Source organism: Chionomys nivalis, chromosome 1 (assembly GCF_950005125.1).
Source record: "Chionomys nivalis chromosome 1, mChiNiv1.1, whole genome shotgun sequence".
NCBI lineage: Eukaryota > Metazoa > Chordata > Mammalia > Rodentia > Cricetidae > Chionomys > Chionomys nivalis.
In genome coordinates this window covers 111862445-111873342 of record NC_080086.1, presented here as the reverse complement: position 1 = coordinate 111873342, position 10898 = coordinate 111862445, and positions in this window count along the sequence as shown.

Genomic DNA, 10898 nt, shown 5'->3' with positions numbered 1-10898 from the left:
ACACATTAGAAAAGTTATCCATTATGATCAAGTAGGCTTCATTCCAGAGATGCAGGGCTGGTTCAACATACGCAAATCTATCAATGTAATCAACCATATAAATAACTGAAAGAAAAAAACCATATGATCATTTCATTAGATGCTGAAAAAGCATTCGACAAAATTCAACACTCCTTTATGATAAAGGTCTTGGAGAGATTAGGGATACAAGGGGCATACCTAAATATAATAAAAGCTATTTACAGCAAGCCGACAGCTAACATTAAATTAAATGGAGAAAAACTCAAAGCCATCCCACTAAAATCAGGAACACGACAAGGATGTCCACTCTCTCCATACCTCTTCAATATAGTGCTTGAAGTTCTAGCAATAGCAATAAGACAACATAAGGGGATCAAGGGGATCCATATTGGAAAGGAAGAAGTTAAGCTTTCATTATTTGCAGATGATATGATAGTATACATAACCGACCCCAAAAACTCTACCAAAGAACTCCTACAGCTGAAAAACACCTTTGGTAATGTGGCAGGATACAAAATCAACTCCAAAAAATCAGTGGCCTTCCTATACACTAAGGATAAGGAAGCAGAGAGGGAAATCAGAGAAGCATCACCTTTCACGATAGCCACAAATAGCATAAAATACCTTGGGGTAACTCTGACCAAGGAAGTGAAAGATCTATTTGGCAAGAACTTTAAGTCTTTGAAGAAAGAAATTGAAGAGGATACCAGAAAATGGAAGGACCTCCCTTGCTCTTGGATTGGGAGGATCAACATAGTAAAAATGGCAATTCTACCAAAAGCAATCTATAGATTCAACGCAATCCCCATCAAAATCCCATCAAAATTCTTCACAGATCTGGAGAAGACAATAACCAACTTTATATGGAAAAACAAAAAACCCAGGATAGCCAAAACAATCTTATACAATAAAGGATTGTCTGGAGGCATTACCATCCCTGACTTCAAACTCTATTACAGAGCTACAGTACTGAAAACGGCTTGGTACTGGCATAAAAACAGAGAAGTCGACCAATGGAATAGAATAGAAGACCCTGACTTTAGCCCACAAACCTATGAACAACTGATTTTCGATAAAGGAGCTAAAAGTATACAATGGAAAAAAGAGAGCATCTTCAACAAATTGTGCTGGCAAAACTGGAAGTCAATCTGTAGAAGAATGAAAATAGATCCATATATATCACCATGTACAAAACTCAAGTCCAAATGGATTAAAGACCTCAATATCAGTCCAAACACACTGAACCTGATAGAAGAGAAAGTGGGAAGTACTCTACAACACATGGGCACAGGAGAACACTTCCTACGTACAACCCCAGCAGCACAAACACTAAGGACATCATTGAATAAATGGGACCTCCTGAGACTGAGAAGCTTCTGTAAAGCAAAGGACACTGTCACTAAGACAGAAAGGCAACCCACTGACTGGGAGAAGATCTTCACCAACCCCGCAACTGACAAAGGCCTGATATCCAAAATATACAAAGAACTCAAGAAATTAGACCGTAAAAGGTTAACCAATCCAATTATAAAATGGGGCACTGAGCTGAACAGAGACTTTTCAACAGAAGAAGTTCAAATGGCCAAAAGTCACTTAAGATCATGCTCAACTTCCTTAGCAATCAGGGAAATGCAAATCAAGACAACATTAAGATACCATCTTACACCGGTCAGAATGGCTAAAATTAAAAACACCAATGATAGCCTCTGCTGGAGAGGTTGTGGAGAAAGGGGCACTCTCATCCATTGCTGGTGGGAATGCAAACTTGTGCAACCACTTTGGAAAGCAGTGTGGCGGTTTCTCAGGAAAGTCGGGTTCAACCTACCTCTTGACCCAGCAATACCACTATTGGGAATATACCCAAGAGATGCCCAAACATACAACAAAAGTATATGCTCAACTATGTTCATAGCAGCATTGTTTGTAATTGCCAGAACCTGGAAACAACCTAGATGTCCTTCAATGGAAGAATGGATGAAGAAAGTATGGAATATATACATATTAGAGTACTACTCAGCAGTAAAAAACAATGACTTCTTGAATTTTGCATACAAATGGACGGAAATTGAAAACACTATCCTGAGTGAGGTAAGCCAGACCCAAAAAGAGGAACATGGGATGTACTCACTCATATTTGGTTTCTAGCCATAAATAAAGGACATTGAGACTATAATTCGTGACTCTAGAGAAGCTAAATAAGAAGGTGAACCCAAAGAAAAACATATAAGCATCCCCCTGAATATTAACCTTCATCAGGCGATGAAAGAAGACAGAAACAGAGACCAACATTGGAGCACTGGACTGAAGTCTCACGATCCAAAGGAGGAGCAGAAGGAGAGTGAGCACGAGCAAGGAACTCAGGACGGCGAGGGGTGCACCCACACACTGAGGCAATGGGGATGATCTATCGGGAACTCACCAAGGCCAGCTGGCCAGGGACTGAAAAAGCATGGGACAAAACCGGTCTCGCTGAACATAATGGACAATGAGGACTACTGAGAACTGAAGAACAATGGCAATGGGTTCTTGATCCTATTGCATGTAATGGCTTTGTGGGAGACCAGGTAGTTTGGATGCTCACCTTAATAGACCTGGATGGAGGTGGGTGGTCCTTGGACCTCCCACAGGGCAGAGAAACCTGCTTACTCTTTGGGCTGAGGAGGAAGGAAGACTTGATTGGGGGAGGGGGAGGGAATGGGAGGTGGTGGCGGGGAAGAGGCAGAAATCTTTAATAATTAAATTAATTAATTAATAAAAAAAATCAGCAAGAAAAAAAAAAAAAGAATACAATTTGTGTGTTGTTATTTCGGGGCATAAGCTAGCCAGGTGACCAGGAGCTGGGGTGGCAGGAACGCAGCCCGCAGCTCCTACTACAAGATAAGTGTAATTCTCCCCTCTCATCAAGAAAATTTCTCTTTGCAACAGATGGAGACCATTACAGAAAACTACAAACCTGCCTCTGCCTCCCAAGTGCACATTATAACAAATATCATGGTCAGCGACCTAGAACCCATGGAAGAAACTCACAGAATCTATGAGACAAAGGAAAATTCACTTTATCTATGACAAATTTCCACTCACTAACATCCAGAGTCTAGTCACTACCACACATAAGTCATTTCCAAGGAACCCAAGTTCAGCCCTAAATTCAACAGGAAACCCAGGGAAACTGATAATACTTCTTTGGCTTTGAGAACTGCTCACAAAAACTAGCCCACCTTCGTTCTAATTAGATGGGTTATTTGGGAGGGAAGTATTTCAGCTGTTTATAAGTGGTTCTTATAGTGATCAATTATAAGAAATGAGGTCACCCTCATCACAGCCAGTTCATTAAACTAATCCCTTATTGATGAGGTCCTCTTCAGAGTCCACACCCATGATCTTAAGACAAGATCCATATGTTCAGCTGTTTTGCTGTGAGCATCAACAGTGACAGGCACTAGAGAGGAGAGAGAGCAGGAGGGGGGATGGGAGAAAAGAGGAGGGACAGGGAACAGAAGGATGAGATGGATCCTTTTCTGATTAGATTGCCATCAATAGCAAATCATGTCTGTTTCTTTTCTTTACATTTTAGTTATTTATTACATGTGTATGAAGGGGTGTGCCTACCACTGCACATATGTGGAGGTCAGAGGGACTACCCGCAGGAACTGGTTCTCTCTCTACCATGTGGGTCCTTGGGATTGAATTCAAGTTGTCAGTTTGAACAGCAGACACCTTACCTGCTGAGTTATCTCTCAGGCCTGTGATTCCTGCTTCTGATATAGTGCCAACGGCTGGTTACGTATGCCCTCTGAGAGATGAAGAGAGATGTACACAGTCATCTCCTTTTCAACTCTGAAGCATCTAGGATCTCACATTGACTTTTTCTTTCCTCGACCTGTAGTAAAGGCCTGCTGATTTCCACAGGGGTAATCTGCTAAAAGTATAGTATTGTAAAAGCTGTGTGATTCATTGATAGAGTGCTTGCCTCACATATACAAGGCACTGGGTTACATTTGGAGCAGTCAAGTGAATGAAAAAGAGAGGGAGGGAAGAAGGGAGGAAGAGATAGACGGACTGAGAAAAGTCCAGGACACGAAGAGATGGCTTGGCAGTTAAGAGCACTTGCTTTTTTTGAGAGGACTGGATTGGATTCCAAGCAGCACATGGCAACTTATGAATGAATTAAAAGAAATGTATGCCCTGACGATGCTGAAGCATGCATAGGCAACCCGTATATGGTGGTTCTGTTGAACTTGTCCATATTGGGTTTCATGGTCTGAGTTGATGAAGACAACTGACCAGGTCTCTTCCCCACGTGGCAACTTATAACCACCCGTAAATCTAGTTCTAGGAGGTCCAGTGCCATCTTCTGATCCCTATGGGTCAGACATGCACTGTAGTACACTACGAACACACGGGCAAAACATTCATACACATACAAAAATGTTTAGAGACTGGGTATAGTGACATATAACCCTGGAGTGGTGACATATGTGTTTAATCCCAGAACTCAGGAGGCAGAAGCAGGTGGATCTTGAGGCCAGCGTGGTTTACAGAGTTTTGCAGCTACACAGAGAAATCCTGTCTCAAAGAGGGGGGGAAACCTAGGGAAAAAATGTAAGAAATCCTAGCATTGCCTTTCTTTTTCCCATTTATTTACGGGGTGGATGGGCATGGACACCTGTGTGTGAAGGTCAAAGGACAACCTGTGGGGTCAGCGTTCTCCTTTCACCAAATAAGTTTAAGAGAATGATCATAGGTGTCGGGCTTAGAGACAAGTACCTTTACCCACTGAGTCAACTCACCAGTCCAGCATTGCCTTCTTGCTTTTCTAGTCCTCTACTGCTGTCATTTAACAAATTCCTATGCTTGTCTCTTTTTTTAAGACACCTCGAGTTCTTCTCCTACCTGAATGACCCTTAGAAACATATTACACAACACAAACCAGACACAAAGCATGGTCCCACTGATAAAAAGTATCCAGAAAGGCAAGCTCACTGAGACAGGCAATGAGTTTGAGGTTTTCAAAAGCTAAGGGCAGGAGAGAACTGGGAGTTACTGTTTAATTATTTAAAAGGTTCTATGTTGGGGACTGGAGACCTGCTCAGTAGTTAAAAGACTTTGCTGCTGTTGCAGAGAACCTGAGTTCAATTCCCAGCACCCACAGTGGGAGACTCACAGCTGTCTATAACAACAGTTCTAGGGTGTGAAAATAGTTTGGATTTTTTTTTAATCAAAGATAGTCCTGAGCCGTCCATGCAGGAGTTGTATTGTAAATGTATCAGTTGGGATTAGGAGCTACAACTCCACATTTTGATCGGTTCTGGCTTGCTATAATGGTCTCTATCTATTACAAAGAAAAGTTTCCTTGGTTAGAGGTGAGGACCACACTTACCTCTGGATAGAAAGAAAAATACTTAGAACACAGTTGGAGATTTTGCTGGTTCAGTAAAGCAATATCCAAGGTTCATGGCTTTCACTATGGGCAGTGGGCTAGGTTTTCAGTTCCAGGCATGATTTCCCTCTTGGTGAGAGGATCTTAAGTCCAGTTAGAGAACTGTTGGTTACCACATAGGTATTGTGACACTATTGGACACTTGATGTTATTGTGCTATGCTGATCGCTATTGTGATTCATAGGCATTATAGCTGGGTAGGACTGCTGGTTGCTTTCCTCCTTTGGAAGCTTACACGGTGCCCTCTGGTACCATGAAAATCTAGGTCTCAGGGAAAAGACTTTCAGGTCAGTGCCAGCTCAAGAGCCCCTGGGCCCTGTGTCCAAAATGTATGATATCCTCATGAGGAGGGACTTTCTGCCACCTCTGGAGGGGAAAACCAAGGACAATAGCAACAGCCTATAATGTTTTGGAGAGTCTTTTGTACAACTGTAACCAACAGTTCAAAAAGGACTTCTCGGCCGGGCGGTGGTGACGCACGCCTTTAATCCCAGCACTTGGGAGGCAGAGAGAGGCAGGCGGATCTCTGTGAGTTCGAGACCAGCCTGGTCTACAAGAGCTAGTTCCAGGACAGGCTCCAAAACCACAGAGAAACCCTGTCTCAAAAAAAAAAAAAAATAGGACTTCTCATGCCTGATGGTGAAGTTTTTGTTAGATGATCTTTAGCTCTTGGAGGGAACATTGTCAGCCCTGAAAAGGAAAACTTTATTAAAACTACAGTGGGTATTTATCCAGTGACTTATGTATATGATAGCTATTTGGGGGAGATAGTTAATAGTATGATTTCCTTTGACTGTTCAGACATCTTTACTGCTATTTTTCCTCCTCCCTTCCCATCCCTAATTAGAGCTTCCCCGTTTTTCCATTGTTCCCTTCAGATCATTTGTCCTCTACCGTTCTCCTCTCTACTGCTCCCCACCCCAGAAATGCTTTTGGTATTTTTTAAAGATTTATTTATTTATTATGTATACAGTGTTCTGTCTGTCTGCACATATGTCACCAGATCTCATTATAGATGGTTGTGAGCCACCATGTGGTTGCTGGGAATTGAACTCAGGACCTCTGGAAGAGCAGGCAGTGCTCTTAACCTCTGAGCCATCTCTCCAGCCCCAGCCTTTGGTTTTTTATCTGTTTGTTTGTTTGTTGATTTTCCTGTTGTTTGTTTGTTTGTTTTGGTAGTTACTGTGGGTTATATCGTCACCACTAAAGATTTGAAACTAGATGAGAATTGAGAAAGTACGTGCCAAATCTGTCTTTATGGATCTGGGCTATCTGAGTCAATATGGCCTTTTTAGTTCCATCCATTTACCTGCAAAGTCCATGATTCCATTTTTTACAACTGAATAGTATTCCATGCTGTATGTGTTCTCTCGTTATCTACTTTCAGCTGAAGGACATTTAAGTTGTTTCCATTTCTTTAAGCAGCCATGAACATGGCTGAACAACTGTCTGTGACGTAGAATGTCCAGTCATTTGGGCCAAGGAGAGGTATAGTAGGTCATATGGTAGATTCATTTTTAACTTTTTGTGGATCTTCCACACTAATTTCCAGGGTACCTGGACAAGTTCGAAACCCAACCAACAGTGTTCCCTTCCCCTGACCTCTCCTCCAGCATTTGCTGTCCATAGTTCTGTTGATCTTTGACCTAAGACTGGGTAAGAAGAAATTTCAATAGAAATGTTTTAATTTGCATTTTCCTAATTGCTCAGGATTGTTGTGAGTCTCTCTGTCTTTCCAGTCAGCTCTCAAATAACCACATGAAGACTTATTCATTATGAAAGCTTGACTGACAGCCTAGGCTTATTTTTAACTAGTGCTTATATCTTAAATTAACCCATTTCTACTCATTTATGTGCTGTGGTGTGGCTCATGGCTTGTTACCTCATCTCCTTCATGTCATGCTTTCTCCATGTCTCTCAGAGACTCCACCCTTCTTCTTCTTCCCAGAATCCTCTATGCTTGAAAATCCTGCCTAGCTATTGGCCATTCAGCTTTTTATTAAACCAATCACAGTGACATTTCTTCACAATGTACAAAAAGATTATTCCACAACAAGGGGAAATGAACTTTTTTTTTAGATATTGCTCAGCAATTTTTTCTCCTCCCCCTCCTCTTTTTCTTCTTCCAGGAACTCTCTGTCCAGGTCTGAGGCCCATTTTTTTAATAGGTCATTTGTTCCTTTGATCCTTTATTTTCCAGCTGTATATATTCTGGATATGAATCCTCTGTCAGATATTTATCTGGACGAGATCCTCTTCCAAGGGCTTCCTCTTCACCTGATTGTTTCTTTAGGTGCAGGAGATTAGTACACATGTCTTTCTTTTCTTTCTCCAGCTGTGGAAATGGAATCCAAGACCTCACACGTGCTGGGCAAATGTCCTACCATTGAACTGCACCCTGAATGTGATCCTTGTCATTTCTTGGAGCCTTCAAGCTGCTCTCTTGTAGATCAGTCATAAAATGTAGAATAGGCTATTGTATTTTGTTTCATTTGTACAATTCTAATTGCCACAGGGTTTAATCATCCTTAATTACAAACCAGAGTAAGTAAACCCAGAGAATCTATGTAAATGAATTTGTCAGTTGCCAGAAACTTCTGATTAGCAAATCCTAGCTTTTGTAATTAGGCTTAAGTCGGGAAGAATTTAGATGTTTGGTCCTGGAGCTTAGGGTTCCAGTGCTATTGTACCAAGATAAACTGTCACTCAATCTGGGGAAAATCAATCCCCAGTAATATTTGTCAGTATTACATTTATGAAAGTAGCAAATATGTATACAAACTAACCTAGTTGCTCTTTTTTTCCTATTTTTAGCAAACTGCATTATAGAAGCTTAATTGTCAAGTGATATCTATGTCTACGTATGAGCATCACATGATTTTGTGCGTGAGCTTGGTGTGTGAGGGTAGTGTATTCATACATGTGTGGGAATGTGGATTTAACTTGTTAAGGCAGCCGCCTCCTTTGGGCAGATTCTTAGGTGAAGAAAGATGATGCAACTGACTTTGAGCCTCCCTGGCCAATGTTTTCCACCCAACACTTTCCCACTAATAATTCAATAGAGCAGGGTGAATTCAGAACTGATGGGAACACTCAGTAAATGATCCTTCCTTCCAAACCACAGAATTAAAGAGTGTTTACACATCCACCCAGAAGGCACGCTCCAGCAGTTCAATCTCTACCTGTTTCCAAACAGGATTTCTATATGACAGTTCCCACAGTTTTGTGTTTTATATTATTAATCTTTATTCCATGTGTTGTTGCTCCAGGGTGTTTGTCTTAATTTACTTTTAAAAATCTTTTAATTGTGCATAGCCCTGTGTGTCTGTGTATGGGTGTGTGCACGTGTATGCTGGTGGTCAGACCCAGGAGAGGGTGTCAGTCCCCCTGGGGCTGGACTTACAGGTGGTTGTGAGCAGCCATATGTGGGTGCTGGGCCAGGAACTCAGGTCATGTACAAGAGCAGCAAACACTCTTAACTGCGTTTTCCAGTTGCAGGTATTTGTCTTTCAACAATCCTACGTTGTTATCCATAAACATGAAATCTCATCTGGTAATACAAAGAATGAAAAAGTAGTGCAGGTTATAGCATGAACGAAGCTTGAAAGAATGGGAAATTCCAGTTGCAGAGAGCCACATACTGCCACACCCCCGCCTCTCACTTGGGGAGTCTAAGAAGCTCTGTCTCTGCTTCACGTCCCTGCCTCTCACTTGGGGATTCTAGGTAGGGGCTTTATCTCTGAGCCATGTCCTCAGCCCTGGCCCACATCTCATCATGCATGTGTAAAAATGTTTCCCTAGGTATAGAATACTAATCCAAAAGGGGAAGCATATTTCTGATATACTTGTTCACTCATTCTTGCTTTAAAATAGTTGATTCACCTCTACCAGATGCCAAACGTACTTGAGATACTGGAAACAATGTGATTGTAAAAGTACCAGGTCTGAGGGCTGGACACAGATCAGAGGTTAAGGCAGCTGTTGCCTTTGTAGTGTACCCAATTTCTTCTTCCAACACCCTCACGGCAGCTCACAGCCAGGGATAACTCCAGTTCCATTGAATCCAATGCCCTCTTCTGGCCTCTCCAGGCACTCATATGCAGGCAAAATAATTATAGACATAAAATAGATTATAGAACTTTTTTTTAAAAAGTGTTAGCTCCAGGCCAATGAGATATCTCAGCAGGTAAAAGCATTTGTTACCAAGCCTGACAACCTGAGTTGGACCCCAGAGCCCACATGGTAGAAGGAGAGAATCTGCTCCCACAAGGTGTACTCTAACCTCCATACACACACATACACACACATACAAATATAAATATAGATAAATAATAAATATTTACATTTCAAATCTTATGTCTTATGAACATACATTCTGGCAGGAAGATAGTTACTAAATCTGTAAACGTACAGTGTGATTAAGATCGTCTTAAATGCAACAGAGAAAAGCTGGGCACCATGGGAGTTAGAGAACAGTGGGAACAAGAGCCTTTTCTTACTGTGGTGAAATATGCACAACATTTAGTTTATTGTTTTAACTGAAGTGCCCAGTTTCAGTGCCACCCACAATTGTATATAGCCACCATCTCCAGGTAATTCCAGAGCATGCCATTAGCCCTAAAGAAGACCCTGAACCTAGGTCAGGAAAGGGACTTCAATTTTGTTTTATTTAGTCTTCTTTCATTTCCTCCTCTTTTGCAAAGTTCTTTTCATTACATTTTTATTTATCACTTTGTGTGTCTGGAGAAGGGCACACATGCCACAGCCAGTGTGGAAGCCAGAGGACAACCACTGAGGACACACAGAGAACAACCATCTCCCCGGCCCTTATTTTGTTTTGTTTTTGTGGTGCCAGGTATAGAAACCAGGGCGTGGCGTGTGTTAAGCAAGCTCTGGGCCACTTACACAAAATCCCAGCCCAGAAAGGCAACACCCAAGTCCGGAGTTGAAAGGGTAAAAACCATGTGAAGAGTTGATAGAGGCAGGAAGATGGTAAGTCTAGGCCTGGGCCACATAGTGAGATCCTGACAAATAAATAAATGGAACCCACGATCTTAGCATGCTACCGTCGAGACGCTGGACCAAGTCCACATTCTTCTGACCAAAACAGGAAGCAGTAGCTGGTCAGATAGGGAAAAGACTCCAAAGCAGCAGTTCTGAGAGCATCCTGGCTCCACCTCCTGGGTATCTTTGCTGTCTCCTAAATGAGCACTCTGCCTAGAGGCTCTGTGTGACTGGTGACTGAGATTGAGAGCATGCACGCAGTCACCTGCTTGGATCATCTGGACTGTCCAACTCCTCCCTCTTTCCACACTTCACCCCTGTGTCTGCCATTGAGTCCCTTAAGAAGACCCAGACCAACATACTCTGTTCCCGAGCCTCCTGCTGCTGCACAGGAGTTCAGGGTTCTCTTGCCCCTCTTTCTCCCACTTAAGTT